Here is a 21,625-nt window from a genome sequence, read left to right as displayed (position 1 = left end):
AGATGCATCCCAGAGTCCTGAAGGAACTGGCTGATGTAGTTGCCAAGTCACTCTCCATGATATTTGAAAAGTCATGGTAGTCAAGTTGATGTCCCTGGTGACTGGAAAAAGGGAAACGTTGCATCCATGTTTAAAAAGGGAAGAAAGGAAGACCCTGGGAACTACCAACCTATAAGCCTCACCTCTGTGCCTGGGAAGATCATGGAACAGATCCTCCTGGAAGCTATGCTAAGGCACATGGAGGACAGGGAGGTGATTCGAGACAGCCAGCATGGCTTCACCAAGGGCAAGTCTTGCCTGACAGACCTAGTGGCCTTCCATGATGGAGTGACTACATCAGTGGACAAGGGAAGAGCTACAGATGTCATCTATCTGGACTTGTGTAAGGCCTCTGACATGGTCCCCCACAACATCCTTCTCTCTAAAACAGAAACATATGGATTTGAGGGGTGGACTGTTTGGTGGATGAGGAATTCATTGGATGGTGACATCCAGAGGGTAGTGGTCAATGGCTCAATGTCCAGATGGAGATCAGTGACAAGTGGTGTCCCTCAGGGGTCTGTACTGGGACCAGTACTGTTTCATGTCTTCATCAATGACATAGTGGGATCGAGTGCACCCTCAGCAAGTTTGCAGATGACACCAAGCTGAGTGGTGCAGTTGACACATCTGAGCGATGTGGACATCCAGAGGGACTTGGACAAGCTCGAGAAGTGGGCCCATGTGAACCTCATGAGGTTCAACAAGGCCAAGTGCAAGGTCCTGCACCTGGGTCAAGGCACGACTCTATCAATACAGGCTGGGGGATGAAGGGATTGAGAGCAGCCCTGTGGAGAAGGACTCAGGAGTACTGGTGGTTGAAAAAATGGACTTGAGCTGGCAATGTTCATTTGCAGCCCAGAAATCCTACCATACCCTGGGCTGTGTCAAAAGAAGCGTGGCCAGCAGGTCAAGGGAGGTGATTCTGTCCCTCTGCTCCCCTCTGGTGAGACCCCACCTGCAGTACTGCGTCCAGCTCTGAGGCCCTCAGCACAGGAAAGACATGGACCTGTTGGAGTGGGTCCAGAGGAGGGCCACAAAAATGGTAGGATGGATGGAACACCTCTCCTATGAGGAAAGGCTGAGAGTTGGGGTTGTTTAGCCTGGAGAAGTGAAGGCTCGGGGGAGACCTTATAGCAGGCTTTCAATACTTAAAGGGGGCTTATAAGAAAGATGGGGACAAACTTTTTATTAGGGCCTGCTACAATAGGTCAAGGGGTCATGGTTTTAAACTAAAAGAGGGTAGAATCAGACTAGATATAAGGAACAAATCTTTTACAATGAGGGTGGTGAAACACTGGAGCAGGTTGCCCAGAGAGGTGGTAGATGGCCCATCCCTGGAAACATTCAAGGTCAGGTTGGATGGGGCTCTGAGCAACCTGATCTAGTTGAAGATGTCCCTGCTCATTGCAGGGGAGTTGGACTAGATGAATCTTAAAGGTCCCTTCCAACCCAAACTATTCAATGATCCTATGACTCAACCAAGGCTTTCCCCATCAGTTTTGTGTGTCTTATTTTTATTTTATCTTTGCCTTGAGGAACGCCTGTAAATTAACACCCTGTCCTTGGACACAGAAAGAATTTTATCGTGTAAGGAGTTGCTTCTAGTTCATTGGGATAGAGCACTCAGTGAGTAAATGGCTAGTTCCCTGCTTGTTCTTCAGGTTACAAACCAGCAGAAACACTCACGGACTAAAAATCATAAAAGATCAAAACTATCCCAACTGCTGTGAGAAAGTTTACTTCAGATCTGATTCAAGATTAATCTGGGAGTTCAAGCTAGCTCCTATCTGAAGTGAAGCAGGTCATCTACCATCAAACACCATTACAAGAAAAGGGGTTAAAAACAATTTCTTACATCTTCAGCTGAGTACCTAAGAGATACAGGGTAAGAAGGCAATGAAGAAAATAAGTGGCAAGACCATATGAAGACAGACATGTGGGTATAAACATATGAATAAACCCTCTTTTGTCTGGGAACCATAAAGATTTTTCCAGTGTTGATTCAGTGCAGCAGTTCCCAAATTCCATGATGTTCCTTTGCATGAGTTTCTCTCACTCTGTATTGTTCATAGACTCATTGTTCTAATCTGTTTTATCAGCAATACAAGAATGGAGTTTAGGGTTAAAAAAAGAAAAAGCCATACAGAAGAGAAAAAAAATCATGGTGTTTGTGTTTTTTTTTTTTTTTTTTTAAGTAAATTTGAAGTCTGCGATGCACAGACAATGAAAAGGGGAGGAAAATACTCATTAAAGTTGTATCCTTAACAGTGTTAACTTCACATTTCACCTCAGCTAACTGAAGTAAAACACGTTGTGTCAAACATATAAAAGGAAAGAACAGGGAGCTGCTGAAATGCTCTTCTGCTGGACAAAGGAATATTATTCTCAGAACTCTGTAAAAAACCTAGTAATTGATGACAACTGTGAGACAAGAATTTACCCCCGTTTTCTCCAGCCAAGCAGAGGAATAAGGAAAAACTGACTACCCTAATCAGTCCTGTCTCATTCAAAACATCTGATCTGGTTTGGTTCAGAGCACAGAGCTCTGCAAGAAAACACACAGGGAGAAGATATAATTTTCAAAGAACAGATTTCTGCTTGCATACCCTGCAGCAGATTATCTTCTTGCAGCTAAAAGGGTGCTGGGGTTCTTCTGTTACCTCTCCCAGCCCCAGAGCTGGCTGTGCTATTCCCTTACTATCAGCTTTGTCCTCTAAGAAAAGTTTTTGCCCAGTCCTTGAGAATGGTAAATTATGGAAGAACAAGATGTTTTATCTTTATTCTCTACATAAACACCTGGCACAACTTTGTCTCCTGTATTCAGTCTGTACCTACTGGCATATGAAATTTGAGCAATGTATTTTTGTCATCTTTGTTTTTTCAAGATGCCATGATTGCTGAAGGCAATCAGCTTTAAGTAAAATGCCTTTAATGAGAGAAAAGAGTATATCAGAAGAAAAGGGGGAAAAAAAAAAACAAACATGTTGCAGGATAAGGACGTCTCAGAGTTAGATGTCAGGAAAAAGTAAAATCTAACTGCACACATCTCTGTAAAAAGCATTTACTTAGGCAGTCATTAGGATTTATTCCAAAGGATCTTTAACTCATCTTTCAGAAAGCAGCAAGGCTAAGCCCAGAAAGAAATCGTATAAAAGAAATATGTTGTAATGCAGGGACAAATGATCTTATTTGAAAATGGTATAGGATCTTCCTACCTGCTGGGTTTAATTTAAAAATATAGTGATACATTATGGAAGGGCAAAAACAGGAAGAAGAAAGAAAGAAAAGAGCTGTTTGGCTATGTGTTTATGTACTGCTTTATATTCATTTCATCAATAACTGAAAAAGCAGAAAAAATGTTATGGAAGGTCATGTCTTCTTGACTTTCCCGGATCTATTCTTTTAAAGTGATCTCTTAAACATGCTAATTGGACTGTATGGAAAGACTTTTCCAGGTTTGCTTACAAGAGAAATGTTACCATGTCCATTCACTGGTTGTATTAGATTAAGGAATACTCTTCCTATTGAGAAAATTATACCTGCATAGGAATAATAATTATTATTCCTGCATAGGACATATCAAATGGCACTAGATGTCTATATTTAAGCAATTGAGTTGCAGGATAGATACCTTTAGCTACCAACATTAACAATCTTCTCAAAACTCACAGTGTTTGCCTTCAAGCATACTTTATAAAAAACTCAGTTTTCCTTCAAGTCAGGGACTGTTTTTGAACTGTGTTCAGAGACATCCAGCTGCAAATGGAACCTAACACAATTCATGAATTAATGCCCTATTGTAATATGAATATAAATCAACAGGCCAAGTTAGAGATGTTTGCCTACTGCCTTCACTTTAGGAGTTTTTCAGTTGTGTACCTTCAGGAGTTGCAAGTGTCAACAGAAGCTGGTGGTGGAAGAAACAGGATGGGATGTGATTTAGTGAACCATAGCTAGACTAAGACAAGAAATCTGGAGTTGGGCTTCCACTGAAAAATCCTGATTTTTCCAAGTGGAAATTTTATGAAGAATAGCCAGTGCTGGAAAGCACTGAGAATTTTCTCAGCCTCACAACAGAAATGATCAAAGCAAAGAAGTCCTATGATTAGCTAACTGCTCAAGTGCCAGTGTGTTCAGCCATGTGAGACTTTATTTCAAGTTTCTGCTTAATAAGATTCAGATCCAAGACTTCTGCATTCTAGCTGAATGCCCTAAATTCCATATTATAAAATAATTCTCTCTTTACTTAAGTGAATTTTTAATTATTCTATAAATAGAGAAAATGAGAGAAATTCAGTTGAAAATATAAAATGTCGAAGTGCTTAAAGCCTTCACCACGAACATCCCTAAATGTAAGGCCTATTTTTTCAACAGAGATTTCACCCTGGGTTTTCCAGCCTGCCTTAGCACTCTGGCTATCTGAGTTCTTATCCAAAGAAGAGAGATTTTCACAGAATAAGAACTAAAGGCTTTGGTTTCATTTTTGATGTAGACTGGACTTTTTTTTTCTTTGATGGATGGGAGGTAAGTTTGCAACCCTGTTATAGTTGTAGACTTTTTTTTTTTTTTTTTTAAGATAATCCTAAAAACATTAAGTAAATCTGTGCCCATTATTGGAAACCAATTATTTGTAACCTGAGGCAACTTTCTAAATTACTTTTTTGGGGGGCTCCCTAAGTTTCCTTCAATTCAACTGCTAAATTGCAATAGTTCCCCCATTCCTGAATTATCCTCAGCCACCAATATCTATGCAGTTTGGAAAATATTTTCTGAAAAAAGGATTGGAAAGTGTCTGTCAAGAAAAGTAATTGGTTAACTCAAAACATTTTTTCTGCTTCTTCCTTTTTTCTAGCTCCCCTTAAACCATTTCCTTTAATCAGATTTAGTAACCAGGACATGCAAGCAGTAACCCATCTACTTATCAATGGGCAGTTCTAACTATACATTTACTTAGGCATTCAAGCTACATGGCAGGTCTCAGCTGCTTATTGATTTTACTCCATTAAAATAGATGGTTTTGTTTAGCATTGAAAAAGTGAACAATTTTTCTGACACCAACCACTTGTTTAATAGTCTTGGAATAATCTATATTTCATTAAAATGATGACTTATTACACCCAAGCACTCTCCTGTCTTCTTAACTATTGATTTAAGGCAGTTTAACACTTGTATAGCATATAATAAATTGGTCTGGACTGGCAGCACTTTGTTATAAAGTCATTCTTAACTATATAAACACTGAATTGGCATATATTAGAGATGTTCCTCAGATTAGTTTCTGGGAAAAGATCTTTCCCAACAAAACAGAGTCAGTACTTTTTTTTTTAAACCTCATAAAACTTTTAGATAAGTAGAAGGTACCACAATCAATATTCATAGCATGATTTATAGGGGAAAGAAGCTTTCCACTAAATCCTGACCGTAAACCCAGTACTGTAAAGTATTTAGTACAGTAATCCATCTCACGGATATTTTAAACTGGGCATTAATGGTGCTGAAAAGTCGAGTGGCAGTGAATCACCTGTATTAGGGAGAAGTAGTTAGGAACTTTATTAGTGGAAATGATTCAAACATACCTAAGCCCTTTAGCCCTTTATTCTCCAATCAGTGAGTTCTTATTTTCTCATATTTTTTTCCTGATCACCTTTTTAGCTGTTGATATCGCTAATGCCTTGCTTTGACATGGTGGAATAGATTCATTCTCCCTGTGCTTATAAGAAGGTAAACAGCAGACAGAAGCAGGTTTCAAATGGAATCTAGTTTATGAGCTGCCAGCAGATACTCCCCTGCTATTGTCATTCCGCTTCAATTCACCTGAAGAAATCAAAACAAAGTTAGTTAAGAGTTTGCAAAATTATTTTTGTAGAAGCCTTCTGTGAACACCCAAAAGAAGAATGCACGTGAAAGTTCACTAGAGATATTAGTTGCTCCCACACTTACAACAGGATGATAATACTCTAGATATGTTGCTCTCTTCCCTCGAATTACAGTGTCCGAAGTCAACAGCAGGATTTAGTCATATTAAAATGGCAGTTTAAAATCTGTTGTTATTTCATAGGGCAGCTAGTATTACAAAGGGGAGAAATATTCTCTGTGATGGAGGCAGCATTTTGTAAATAAACACTTTTGCAAGTTCTCAAGTACATACAAACAGTCATTTCCTCCCATTGCCCATCTAGAAAGAGAAACAAGGGGAAGAAAACAGCTCAAGTAGAAAAATATGATGGCTAAGGTAGAGAAATGCTCAGAAAGACCCAGATGAGGCTTGGAGCTTTTTCTTTCTAAATTGGACTTCAGGATGATGATGACAGCCCTGAAAGATACTAGAGTGATACTATTATTTTACTTTTTCGGGGAAGAACATCAGAGTACAGAGACTTAAAGTCAAGCAACAGTCACTCACTATTTTAGAAATCTATAGACAGAAATGACTACTGTCCTCTAATCACCCAATAAATATTTTCAACTTTTCTGGGCAATCATACACCTTTCTCCAGTGCAAGGGAGAAGCATAATATCAGCAATTCCTCTGCCACATGACCTTACACTTACACTTAATGTGTGCAGTAGGTTTAATGCTACCCTACTGCACAATATTTAACCGGATAAACAGTACTGCTCGTACAATGTAGTTTGGGCAATTCTGGGAAGAACTAGCCCTGTTGCACATGAACCAAGGAAATACAGAAAGAATAAAACCAAACTGGCACAACCAGTGTGATTCATGAAACTCACTCCCATCCACCTTTTTTATATCAGTCAGCTGGCGAGAACAGAGCAGGCCACAACAGGTCTGAATTGCCCCAGTGGGTTTTATGCAATTCATTCATACACATTATGATGATGACCCCTGTCCTAAACCAATGTAGTGAAGCTATTCAGTATGACTTCTCCAATCAGTCATGGTGACAATTAACAAATTTAATCCATATGTTTTCTACTCACTGTAAGAAAAACATACAAGGTATGTATTACTGAATTTAACTCACTAAATGAGGTATATATTAACTACAGGAAAATAATACTTTGTAGTGTATGCACAACTGAAACAGATGTTAGGTAACATAAGCACATGTTGGGCAAAACATATTAAAAAAACAAGCAAAGCACACAATACCACTGTGTGCAAAGTGTGCATCATGACTCATGAAATGTTTATGAAGAAATACTAATGTAGACATAAAAGAATCCTCTGTGATCAGGTTGTAGTTCACTTCTTTCTTTTAACCATTTGATGGTGGGAACTTTGTCTCGGCACTCTCAGGCTCTTTCCTCATCATACTTGCTTGGTTTTTTCTCATCTACCCTGTGTAATCTGCTAGGCTATAGCCTGTAGGTGCTTCGGCACCCACTCATCCTGGTCCCCACTGTCAGGCAACTCAGACACCTCTTGTCCCTCAACACTGTTCCTTTCCCATATAGTTCTGTGGGCCTATATGTTATTTGGTGGAAACCTGAGTTGTAAGGAAACCATGGGACAAAGGTGTGTCTGTGTCCTGGCTTGGTATAGGGAGAGAAGAGATAAGGTTCATTTCTACCTCGATGTCCTTACATGTAGATGTTTGTGTGAGGATACCGACACATGAGCAAGGGATCTCAGTTTCTACTACAGCCAGTGGGCAGCCAGGGTTTCATTCAGTTGCCTAAACGTCCATCTGGGATGGGCAGGTTTGACTAAGCGTTTACAGGAGACCCATATGACCCTGAAGCAGCATCTGTAGGGCAGGCAGGTTATATCAGAGCAGCTCAGATGGCACCACATGACTATTTTTAGGTGACTGAATAACACACCTAATTAGTGGAGCCTAGAGCACAATTCAAGCACCCCTAAAATAAACATCTACATTTGTGTAAATCATCATGCAGACCCCAATGACTGATTAGAGCTCCTCTGAGTATAGTGGGAACTTACACATCTGGTACAGAAGTAGACACTTCACCTTAGATGTCTTAATCTCTCACTGAATCTGCTTTTTATACCAAACAGGGCCTGGGAGCATGATGATTTTGTAGATGAAGCAGAGCTTACATTCATACTATCCAAAAACCTATCTCCATGACACGGTGCAGTGACCTGAATGAAAGCATATGTCAGCTCTGAATAAACTCCTCTGGGAACCAGTAGTAGGATAACCATAATAGTATTGTGCTCTTCCAGGGTTTGTATGTCAAGTTTCTCATTCAGAGCTTGTTCAGGTACTTCTCAACATTACACTATACCTTTCTGATATATCCTGAATGCCTTTCAGTAGTGTGTTAAGTGATGTAGCTAACATCTGTCACATGTAATTTGTCCTCTCTTTTCCACTCCCCAAGGGAGAAATTATGCATTCAGTGTAGCGTTTTGTTTTAGTTAAGAATTTGTGCTTGCTGTTTACACATAAAAGATGCTGGGACAGAGTGGCTGCAAGATGAAGTTCTCCTGCTGTGAATTCAGAGCTCTGAGGTTTTGCCCTATTTTGAACCTTCACAAAAAGCTGGCCTTCTGCTTAGCCATTTGTGAATGACTTCCCATGTAGGGTAGTCAAAAGGGAAAAGTATTTCACTACTCACAAGGTTTTCTTCTGTTTGTCTGACTAAGACCACTAATATGCTCTTAATTAACAGTTTGCTGAAAGGTGGTAAGACCTTTTGACCTCTTGATGTGAAGGTTGCTGTGCATACAGTGGGCAGGCAGGAGCCAAAGAATGTGCTTTGTGAAAGGAAGAGAGAACAGCAAGCTTTGCAATGACCCCCATTTTCTGTCACAGCTTGTTCTATGTTATTAACTGGGTTTGAAGACTTCTCTGCAAAATGTACATTTTAAGTAAGAGCTCCATTCCCACTTTTTTTCTGCTATTAGTAGGTGAAATATTAAATGGCATCACCAAGGCTAGAAGCAGAATGAGGAAAAAAAATAACCTAAGCTGTACTTGCATGAAGGTAAATATGGTAAGTACAACAGATCAAAAAGGAGAAATCTCACTCTTCTGAGGTCACCAACTCAATTTAGACTCTCTCATGCTTTGCAGGAACATCTGAATGTTATGCAAAATGAAATTCTGACCCATTTTAAACTTATTCTGCTATAGATCTAAATTCATCTGAATCTAGCTAAGTTCAGTGAGGCATTCAGGAAAGCCAAAGCATGTAACTTGCTGTTGGATCCTGCATCCTACCTCCCAAAGCTTTGTTTATGATTATATATGCATCTGCAAAAGCATACCTGAAAAGATGAGGTTCCAGTGTCTACCGATTTAAACTTTCCCAGAAGCTTCTCCTTCGTACCTATACAGTGTCTTCTTCTTCTTCCTGAGCACCCCAGTAAAATAATTTCCCACTGGTCTACTGCTGTAACCTCCTCTTTCTGCATCAGATGATGATTTGAGAAGAGAGAACAAACTTGGTTGTTGCCTTTTTGCATATGACTCATGGGTATTTATAATACAGTTTGCTGAAATGAGAATTCTGTCCTTCAGAATTGAGCTGACATTTAAAAAATAATAATAATGAAATTCTCTCGCATCCACACCTATCTGGATTCCAGAAAAAACACTCAACTTCTGCAGTTCAGATTCAAATAAAAATTCGACCCCATCAACCCAGAGGCATTTGCTTTTTTTAGAATTCATGACCAATTCTGCAACTGAGTGTAGGCAGCAAAATAGTTACGCAGGTTTACTCCAACTCTCTATACTGACATTCTCCCTACCTTTTCACCTCCCTAAAATGGGAAGGGAGGAGGAAATACAGTCAAGGTCTTCTGCCTGCTCTTCTCAGCATAATGAATCCTCCCCCATGTTCATTTAGTTCATCCCCACTATAAAAATGACTTTTTCAATCAAAGCATTGTACTCCTTCCAAAGACATTAAGCCAAATGACAGAACATGAGCTGAAATGACAAGGACAAGCTAGCTCAGCGCAAGGCAAGGGGAGTTTCTAAAGTGAATGATTGAAAACGAATACATACTAGGACTTTGCCCAAGGACTCAGCAAATTGTTCCTACAAAAAACTGAGTTTGGATCAGGATAGGAGAAAAATTAGGTAGTGAACAAGAAAACTCTCTACCACTTGGTTTGTTGTTTTGTTTTTCTTGCTTGCTTGCCATGAATAGTTCTGCTCGATATTTATGGGGTTTGAACTTTTATGTGCTCACAGTCCAGAGAAACCTCAGAAGTCAGAATTAAAAAGTCAAGCTCAGTCTACAACAAAAGAAGGCAATTGGGCATCTCAGAATGAGAGTCATAGGAATAGTCATAGGGAATGGGTGGATTAATAAACAGAAAATCAAAAAGGCCTTTAGGAAGACCATGTCTAATACCTACACTCTGCTAGAATTAGGAACTTATCTGAAGATCTGAGGTAAGCAGCAACACAAAAATTAGGACTCGTATATCAATACTGCCTCTTGGAATCAGGTGTCTAGTTCAGGTGGGTGTAAGTGGATGACTGCTTCACTTTTGGCAAGCAGCAGGGCTTCCTACTTTTAATTATACAGTCACAAGTTTACATCACTTGCCATGAAAACTAAAGACCTAAGTTACCTTAGGTTACCTCGGCTCACCTAAACCCAGGGGAGTCAAACCCACATCTATCACATCCCAGAAGAGGGCTATTTTGCAGACCTGGGGTATGCTTCTCTGAACTCTTCCTACTGAAGTCTTGCTACTTTCCACAAACAAAGACAAAGTTCCTAGGATAAGGGAGGCAATAACCAAAAAGGAACCTGACTCTGTGGCTTTGTGGTTAGGGCTTTACACAGGCACCAATAGTAATCTGTATTTTCAGTGAAATAGTGTTAAAAAAAAAAAAAAAAAAAAAAAAAAATTGAAAGCATTTCTATTCTAAACTAGGCAAGTTGGGACTCTACTTCTAAAACACTGTTTAATATGAAGTTTAACTGCAGTGCAGAGCTGGTACAAGGTTTATGAACCACTTTGTGTCTAGGGTCTCTATTCCTGGCTATCAATCACTGCATATTTGAAAGCGATACTTCATATTGTATATCCCAAAGGAAGAAACTAGCAACAAAGACCTAAGCAGATTTCTGACGTGATAAACCACAACTTTTCTGAGAGCCATTAGAGGCTATTGTGCAAGCTAGCTCTCAGGGAATTATTTTTACATACCTAACCTGATAATGAGAACATTTATACACTAACAAAACTCAGCCCATGCATTGAAACTCCAAGGACCTGGCTGTCTCTTTAGAAACAAACACACTGCATTTATATTGATAAAATGAATTTGCCTTCATTCAGGATAAATGACTTAGCCACTGGATGTGGCCTTTTTTTTACTGTTTGAGAATAAGTATGTATGTTCACAATACTTCAAAGGATAGTTGTAGTACTGTTTTTTTTCTCATTATTAGTGTTAAAAATCACACTGTGTGGTGCACACATTGGAGCAAGCATCACCTGTAGCTGATTCAGCTTTATGGGGTACAACTCCCCACAGCTACACATTCAGGCTTTGAGACTGAAATCCATCCCAAAACTCAGCATGCACTACCTACCAGTCAACACAATCCCTTCTTACAAAACAATATCTTATCCTCTAGTTAGAAAGAAGGAGGCAGGATATTCTGCTAGCTATCATTTTGAGATGATGTGGGATACAGATTTCACTGCAGCTCCTCCCTCATCAAAAATTAGTGTTTAAAAAAATTGTGTTATTCTAACATTTTCAGAATTAAATTATCCATGTTTGGATTGATTTATTATTTTTGTTGTATTATGCTCCAAGATATTTCTAGATAGTCAGAAAGAGACAAAATAAAATAAAATAAAAAAGCTAAGCTGTAGCTATTTCTTTCCATCACCATCTTTTCCTTTTATTATTATTTTTTCAGAAGAATTTTCACATTTAAAGAACTTTTTTCTCTGCCTATACTTAAAGCTGAATTGTGAAAACCTTTGTGAAAAAGAATTACATTTTTCTGCAGTGTTTTATTTCAGACATTATTATCTTTCACACAACAGCTGCAACCAAATCCTGTTGACTCACAACTTAGAAACCTCTAATTTCTAATAACAGAACTTTTTGTTTGTTCTCAGTCATTCAAGACAAGTGTCAGAATTCCCAATACTCTGTTCATTTAACAGAAGTCAGAAATTTCTGTTTTTAAAAGAGAAATTCTGAAAACATTGCAGTCCTTTACCATGAAATTTCCAACAAAGATCATTCTAATTAGTGTCTTCACATTAACCTTTTTTCCATTGTATTTATTAGAGCTATAAGTTTGAAACAAGTTCTCCCTCTTAATAATGGTTTGGTCATCTATAGGTAAAATCAGCTAGTATCCTGTCTTTAGCATTATCTCCTAATATATAGCTCTATAAATATTCAAGAACATTTGTTTCAGAGTTGTCAATGCATTGGAGGGAGTTAATGTTGTTTTTTCTACTGGGTGACATTCTCCCACATCTTCTATTTACTCAGTCCTTAATAGATGATGAACTGATTTTTTGACATCTCCCTCACATCATCTAACATTGTAGCACATTTCTATAAACACAACAAGGCTTAATTTTTGCTAAAAACTACAAAATTCCATTTCCTTTTGCTATCATAAAACATTTTATTATCAAGTGTTATAAATTAATTTTTTTTTCTTTTTTTTTTCAGTAAATTGACATATTTTTCAGATGCTTCCTCTCTTCTGGCTTTTCCCACAGAAATCAGGTTTCTGGATCTTTGTGTATTCCTCTATTTCTCTATTTTCAAAAATAACTTCAGAAAATGTTAGTTGATTTCAACCCAATTTAATATAGGGCTAGAGTTCTCAAAGAGAAATTAGGTTTCTAGAGATTTTTTTTTTTTGAGAAAAAAACACAACAGCAACAACAATAAAAAAACCACCCTCAGTAACATCTCTTATCTTCTTAAATAATAGCATCAATTGATCAAAAGATACAGATCTATATGAAGTGCAGTACCATCATTGTGGTTGATGAAACCGTGCACAATCAATGAGTACATTGATTAAAATATTGCTAAATACAGTTACAATGTATTGGAAGTCACTGAAATCATGAAAGCATCTTTGTCTGCTCAGAGCTAGACTTTGGTCATAGCCATGACCTACACGTTCAACCATCACGTGTCCAGTAATGCTTCATTATAACTTGACTGTGACATACTGGGTTGCACTACCCAGAGCTTGACTATTTGTCTGAATATCACTGACCATCTCTGGAGACATGCCAGGACTCTAATAATTCCCTCATGACCCTATTCCTGGTCAGAGTTCACTCACAATCACTGTGGACACTACCTAGACATATTCACAATTTTCTGTATATAATTCAGAATGCATGCAACTGGATCACCCAGGACTCTTTCTGTTCATGCGCAGTGTCTCTTAGTCCACTGTTACACGGAGAGATTTTTTTCATCTGCCTTTTATTGTCTGGCAATGGCAAGGTTTCACCGTAAATAACAGTGATCAGCTACACACCGTACTTGCAGCAATGAAGATCTAAATGAACACTATCACTTCATAAAAATAACAGCTGGCAGACATCTTTTCCTCCCATATATTCCCCCAAGAAGTCTTAGGTGGTGCTTCCATTTCCTGCACAAATTTTAAATGAGAGAAGACATCTCTAAACCCATTTTCCCACAACCGCACAAAATTTGATGGTTTATGTTATCTTAACTCTTTTAATCTTTACCAGATCAATCCCTTCCCTTTATGTATCAGTTATGGTAACTTCAATTGTTTTATATTCCAGCTCCTCAAGAAATGCTTTTGTCTTTCCTCTTATAAAAGGAGAAAACAGCTTGTAGTCAGGATCCACAAACATTTTGTCGTACCCTCAGTCATCACACAACACAGTAAGTGGTAATGACTAGTCAAGTACACAGCTGAGTCAACAACTAAGACCGGTTCATATCTCCACCACCCAATGGATACCAAATTGTTTCTCTTTCTGTCTTTATCATATAGTAGGCAGCAAGCTGCTGGGGCAGAGCTGTATACCTGTAGAGCTGGCAGCAGCAAGCATTTTCTACAGTCTTGGTAGTATGGGAAATCTGCTTGGTCCTTACTCATCCATAGAAGAAAGTTTCCCTTCCACAATTCCACTTTTGACAAAATCTAGTTCCACCTGATTTTAATCTGTCTTGGGAAATGACAGCAAATTACGAACACAGTGGTATCAAAGAACCCACAAATCAGTTCATTCATTTCCCCAGCTGACTGTGAACAGCTGGAAATGAAGATCTACAAAGTATGTGCAATCACAGCGCAATGACAGCATTTTTTTATGTATGCAAACAAGATGATTGATTATGTATGGACAAATAAGCTTCCGTGTAAACAAACTAATCACAGGCTTTAACCATGTTGTGATCTTCAAAGGTACTTAATATGAACAACGAATGAATTGAAACACCAAGTGTTGTCTCCTTATCTGATTTTTTTTTTTTTTTTTAATCTCCATTGCAGTCATCAGAGAACTGCATGGACATATATCACTTTACACAACTTGATACCCTGATTCTGTCCCTGCATTTTGGGACTGTCTCCTTTAAAGGAGACATTTTTTTTCCTCAGCTACAGAAAAGCAATCAAGGTAAGCAATGCATGGGAAAAGGGTGACACTTCGTGGCAATAGAAGAGAACTAAGGTCCCTTCATCCTTTTATATTTCATTCTTTTTGTATCTATCTTCCTGATACCATACAAATGTAAAGGTGACAAAAGTAGGATGGACCTTGACTATGATTATACATAGTTATTATTAAAAACAAAACAAAAACTCCAAACCAACATGAGAATGATTCTGAGAACATGCTTGTGAAATCACAGCTAAGTCATCGAAAGTTTCCACAAGTTTTGATTAAAGTCCATCATATTGTATTCCAGCACATTAACAAAAGTTAATTTAGGAAATAAGACTTTGGGGAAGATTTTCTGTTTCCCAAAAGCAAGTTAACTGCTTTCCTTTCTAGATAATGTTATTTCCTAAACAACTTCTTGCGAGCTCAGCCACTCTCACTAGATCTTTCATTTTATGAAAGTAAAATTAATGGCAGTGTTACCTGATCAGAAAGTAACTCCCGAAACACACAAAGTATGTTTAGAGAGGTGACATTGCTTTATTCTGTGCAGAGTGCAAGGTGGAAGATTTCCACAGAATGGACCACACCTACTGAAGTTTTCAGCCCATACTTATACACTATAGTTAAAACACCACGCCTATCTCATACATACGTTCTGCATAATTGCATACACATTATGTTGAGCAAGCATGACGTGTTGTTCTCTTCAGCAATCATCCCAGAGTCTTCTATGCGTGCTCAGGGGTCTCTGGTGGTCTTCGGTGGTCTTCGGTGGTCGTTTGGGGAAGAATATTCCTGCTCCTTTTGTCCTTCTAAGGTCATGTGTCATCTGAGGATACCAGGGTCTTTGTTTCTCTTCCCAACCCCTCCTTTCTCAATGCTGAAGGAGGATTTATGTCCTTAATTAGCAAGTCCCTGACTCTCTAAGCATCCTCTATTGTAAACAGAATCTTAAACTAGATAAGCTTTACCTTGAGTACACATAATCTAAACAGTCCTTGAATAGCAAACATACCACACTTCTCATGTTTTAGTTTTTTTTTTTCTTTAAACTATCACCACTCTCTTATTTGTTAATCAGTATTTTGAAGGCTTGAGGCAACAGAAGATTCAGTCTTTCTGCAGAAAACTTTGTCTATAGCCCACAATTGCTACAACTCACCGATGCCCAAACCCAGATTTACCTATGGAAATAAGGGAGATGGAAAGTCTGATGTTGATTTAAAAACCAATGTACAATACAATGAAAATAATGAAGGTTAAAGAAAATTATCAATCCTGTACTGAACAAATAAAATTTGATAAGCCACATCATGACTGCATCTGGATTGCCTATTATTCTATATTTGTAGGATTGCCTATTATTCTATATTTGTAGGAGTTATAAAATGCCAACAGTGTGGAAAGGAAGAGATGAGCCTTTCAACTACTTGCACTCTTACTGCACACATCTTTTCATCACATCAATGCACTAAATGTTGTCTTCATGCACCAGGGCGTCTGTAGATATTTTCATTTTGGTAGTAAACAAATCTACTGGTGAGTCCTACCCCTCCTCACTCGGTAAGATGATCTTCTTCATCGTGGAATGATACAAGGCACATACACTAGATACTAACTGATGTGACAACTTTTCAGTGAAAAAGTAGCTTCACAGTTCCTTGGGCCACTGGTAGGACCATTTGACTTGGTTATGGTGCAGCTTTACTTCACACCATAACCATGTTACATGGAAATCCCATTTGGCTCAAGTGATAGAAGTGCCTCTTTCTATATATATTAAAAAAAAAAAAAAAAAAAAGTTGGTGTCAGTGGCACTGATAAAGAGAGAGCACTCATGCTAAATTGATTTTTATGGGTCTGTTCCTTCCAGGAATAATACTTCACACTTCTTTGCTTCACAACACCCATAAAATTAGTAGCGTAGTAAGTCCATTCTGCAGGGAGAAAAACTTGGATGCGGAGTGGTTTTAAATGCATTTTACAATTAACATTGTGGGAAGAAGCAGTAGCTGGGAGTCCTACTTCAAGAGCTCTCTTCTAGCAGATTGTTAGCTTTTGACTAGAAATAAAAGAGCATTTGCATAGCTATCAAGAGCCAGACTGGGTCATTGTAGCAGACAGACACCAGGCAACGAAGTAATGCAGAGCACTAAATCAGGGGAGAAGCAGTCACCCCCTTCAATACGTACACCCATGGAAGCATTACTATTGCTGAAAAAAAATCAAAGGGAGATTAGGTGTCATTCAATCCAGCTAACTTCAGGCACTGGCTTTAGCCTGCTGAACCTACTGAATGCCTGATTTCCCAGTGCGCTCTCTATGTAGTCAATGGAGGAAAGGAGGTCCCAGGAGGGAGTCATTCAGAGATCCCAGGATTATGTCTGATTTTAATTCAATGACTATCTGTGTTGAAGTACAGGAACATTTGATCTAGGTATCTAAAGTGCATGAATGGCTTCAGGCTCTGAGTCCCGGTTTCCCAGAGGGATTTAAAAGACCATTTATTTCACCTCCTTGCCCTGAGGTGTAATTAGTTACACACCTACTTCATTCCTGACAGAGCCTTTTCCAATCCTGTTCAAGGACCTCCAGTGATGGAGACCTCACAGCTTCCAGGCAATCAATCCCAGTGCTATACTGGGAAGATTTTGCTGTGGTACGATTCAGATCAAAACTTCACATGCCTGTATTTAGGTGTCTGTAGAGCAGGCATGTCTTCTTAGGAGCAAGGTGCCTAAGCTCCCACTGCAGTCAGCTGGGAACCAGTCAATTTTCATTTCAGTAACTGAAGAAGCTCCTCAGTCTTTCTTCAGCTGCTATGCTTTCTAGGCTCCTGTTTATTCTTACCACCGTTCCCTTGATTAATCTTTAATTACTGCACACTAGTAGGTTCAAAAATTGAAGTTCCATCATTCCTTGCACATTATTAGACCTGAAAGAGGATAGAATTAATTCACATCTTTTAGAGGATTTGGGGGTTTCTGCTACTCAAAATAAAGTTTTCCATTTTCACCCTACAATCTTTTTCGTTCGTATTGGACCCACATTGGTCTCTAACTCCCGATACCCTTTCTATAGATCTGCTACAGTCATATCCCATCCTGTAATTGTGCAGTTGACTATTTTTTTTCCCAAATGTAACATCTCACGCTTGTCCCTATTCACTGAATCTCATTCCTTTTTCTTGTTTTTCTTTTTGCAAGACTGTTTTACCAATTTTCAAGTTCTATTCATGTCGTCTAGTATATCTGTTTTCTCTCTCAGTTTCATATGACCAGCAAACCGAAAAAATGTGGTGAGGGAGCCACATAATTTCCTAGCTTTTTCACCCAGCATCCAGAAGTAGTTCTGTTCCACGCAGCACTATTTCCCCAGAGTCATTTATGTTCATGATTTTGATACCTCCAAGAACACTGTGGTTTAACCCCAGCCAGGAACCAAGCACCACGCAGCCACTCACTCACCTCCCTCACAGTGGGATGGGGGAGAGAATCAGCAGGGTAAAAGTGAGGAAAATCGTGGGTTGAGATAAAGACAGTTTAATAGGTAAAGCAAAAGCCGCGCACACAAGCAAAGCAAAACAAGGAATTCATTCACCACTTCCCATGGGCAGGCAGGTGTTCAGCCATCTCCAGGAAAGCAGGGCTCCATCACACGTAACAGCTACTTGGGAAGACAAATGCTATCACTCCAAATGCCCCCCCCCCCCACCTTCCTTCTTCTTCTCCCAGCTTTATATACTGAGCATGACGTCATATGGTCTAGAATATCCCTTGGGTCAGTTGGGGTCAGCTGTCCCGGCTGTGTCCCCTCCCAACTTCTTGTCTATCCCCAGCCTCCTCGCTGGTGGGGTGGGGTGAGAAGCAGAAAAGGCCTTGGCTCTGTGTAAGCACTGCTCAGCAGTAACCAAAACATCTCTGCATTGTCAACACTGTTTTCTGCACAAATCCAAAACATAGCCCCATACTAGCTACTATGGAGAAAATTAACTCTATCCCAGCCAAAACCAGCACAAGTATATTAAGCCTAAACAACCTTCTGGTAGTATCTCATATTCAGGTTCTTGGGATATCAATTTCTGGAAGAAATGTGTCTTTGTGAAATCTAAAATGTTTGAAGTGCCTCTTTGTGTTTCTTCTCAAAGACAGTTGCTCTGGATCTCACATTTCTGAAAGAATGAAGCTTTTTCTGCTATGTCACAGGAACACAGTTTTCATCTTCTGTCAGAATCAGCATACACATTCTTGATCCTGAGGTCGCTGGTGAGGATAAAGTGCATGCTATGTACCAAGGAAATTACGATTCAACTTTTTTTGGTTTTGTTTTTTGTGATTGACCAGGTATATATGATTAGATCTTAAGCTCTTTGTATTGTTTTATCAACTTAATTCCCAGAATTAGGTAGCTAGCTTTAACACATTTTGTTACTGAGTGACTGGCTAAAAGCAACATGGTCCAAATATTTTAAAGCATCACTTCCCTTTTCAACAGAAGTTATAGGCTGCATGATTGTATCATTTCAAAGAAAAAAGTAAATACATCAACACAATGTGATTTCTAAATTAAATGAGTGGGCTACTTTTCAAATAATGGTATTTACAAAATATACAGTTATGTAAAAAAGAAGAAAAAAAAGTTTTGAATCGAAGATATGGTGTGGCTGTCCAAATAAGTCCTGATTTGGATGGTTCTGATTTGTACAATCTATCCTGAAGTATCAGGATTGAACACACTTTTCTGGCAAAATAAAAAGTATTTTTTGACTACAAAGAAAAAGAAAAAAAGACAGTTAAAAATTTCTAGATTTTCCTCTGATTTGTTTCTGCACAAGTGGGTACCTGATGTTAATGAAGCAAGAATTCCCGTGTCACATTATGACTCTAAATTGTCACACTGGAAATTATTCACACTATGTAAATACAGGTGCTTAAATTATGTCCCTTAATTCTTCCTTTAAAATAAATAAATAAAAATAATACCTTCCTGTAAGACTAATGTGCTGACATTGCTCAGAGAAGGGTTCATCTAGAACAAGAGAAGGAAATGAATGGGAGAATGAGCCTGGAGCATGTTCCATGGGTAGAGGACAAGGACTATGGCAGGCAGGAGCAAGATCTGCCACAAAAATACAGATTCAGAAAACTCAAAGGGTTCAGTTCAGTTGCTGACATTTAAAAAACTTCTGCCATTTAAGATGTTAGCACGTTCTGCGTAACCTCCAGCTGCTGCTCAAGGAGGTTATATATCCCACACGGGTCCTGCTGTTGACCCAGTGTGAATGTCTCAGATACCCCAGGGTTTCTCAGATAGCACTAGATGCCCGTACGTCAGCAGCTGAGTCAGACCCAAAAATGTGCAGAGTGCCCATGTCACTTCCTACATTACTTTTGTCTTCTGCAAGACTGTCTGTTTTCCAGGCAGTATTGCTGCCTGCAGAGCACATTCCTAGTCAAAGAGACCCTCAGCTGATGACCAAGCTCCTGCTGATATGCCCAGCTTCCAAATTCCTTCCCTACACAACAAGATCCTTACACTACAATAGCAGTGCATGATCCAAATGACCACATATTTAGTTTAAAAGAGTCCTAGAATCATAGAATCATAGAATGGTTTGGGTTGGAAGGGACCTTAAAGATCATCTAGTTCCAAACCCCCGGCCATGGGCAAGGACACCTTCCACTAGACCAGGTTGCTCAAAGCCCCATCCCACCTGGCCTTGAGCACTTCCAGGGATGGGGCATCCACAGCTTCTCTGGGCAACCTGTTCTGGTGTTTTAGCACCGTCACTGTAAAGAATTTTTTCCTAATAACTAACTTAAATCTACCCTCACTCAGTTTAAAACCGTTACCCCTTGTCCTATCACTACATGCCCTGATAAAGAGTCCCTCTCTGGCTTTTTTGTAGGCCCCTGTTAGGTACCGGAAGGCCACTATAAGGTATCCTTAGAGCCTTCTCTTCTCCAGGCTAAACAAACTCAACTCTCTCAGCCTGTCCTCATAGGGGAGGTGCTCCAGCCCTCTGATCATCTTGGGGGCCCTCCTCTGGACCTGCTCGAGCAGGTCCATGTCTTTCTTATACTGGGGGCCCCAGAGATGAACACATTCCCCCAGGTCGGGTGTCACAAGAGCGGAGTAGAGGGGGAGAATCACCTCCCTTGACCTGCTGGTCACGCTTCTTTTGATGCAGCCCAGGGTATCGTTGGCTTTCTGGACTGCAAGTGCACATTGCTGGCTCATATTCAGTTTTTCATGCACTAATACCTCCAAGTCCTTCTCCGCAGGGCTGCTGTCAATCCACTCATTTCCCAGCCTGTATTTGTGCTTGGGATTGCCCCGACCCATGCACAGGAAAGGTCTTGGCCTTTGTTGGACTTTGTGATGTTCACCTCAAGACTGTCAAAGTCCCTCTGGATGACATCCCTTCGCTCCAGCATGTCAACTGCACCACACAGCTTGGTTTCATCAGCAACCTTGCTGAGGGTGCACTAAATCCCACCGTCCATGTCACCAAAAAAGATGTTAAACAGCGCCGGTCCAAATACCAATCCCTGAGGAACACCACTAGTCACTGGTGTCCACTTGGACATTGAGCCATTGACTGCAACTCTTTGAGTGCAACCATCCAGCCAATTCCTTATCCAGTGAGTGGTCCATCCATCAAAGCCATGTCTCTCCAGTTTAGAGACAAGGGTGTCATGCTGGACAGTATCAAACACTTTGGACAAGTCCAGGTTGATGGCATCAGTCGCTCTCCCCTTGTGCACCAACACTGTAACTCCATCACAGGTGGCCTCCAAATTTTCCAGCCACAATTTTTCCTTAGTGAAGCCATGTTGGCTGTCACCAGTCACCTCCTTATTTTCCATGTGTCTTAGCATAGTGTCCAGGAGGATCTGCTTCATGATCTTGCCAGGCACAGAGGTGAGTCCAACTGGCCTGTAGTTCCCTGGGTCTTCCTTTTTTCCCTTTTTTAAAAATGGGAGTTATGTTTCCCCTTTTCCAGTCAATGGGAACTTCTCTGGATTGCCA

This window comes from Aquila chrysaetos, chromosome 4 (assembly GCF_900496995.4).
Source record: "Aquila chrysaetos chrysaetos chromosome 4, bAquChr1.4, whole genome shotgun sequence".
NCBI classification, from domain to species: Eukaryota; Metazoa; Chordata; class Aves; order Accipitriformes; family Accipitridae; genus Aquila; species Aquila chrysaetos.
The sequence above is the reverse complement of the archived record's forward strand: the minus strand, read 5'-3'. Positions refer to the sequence as shown.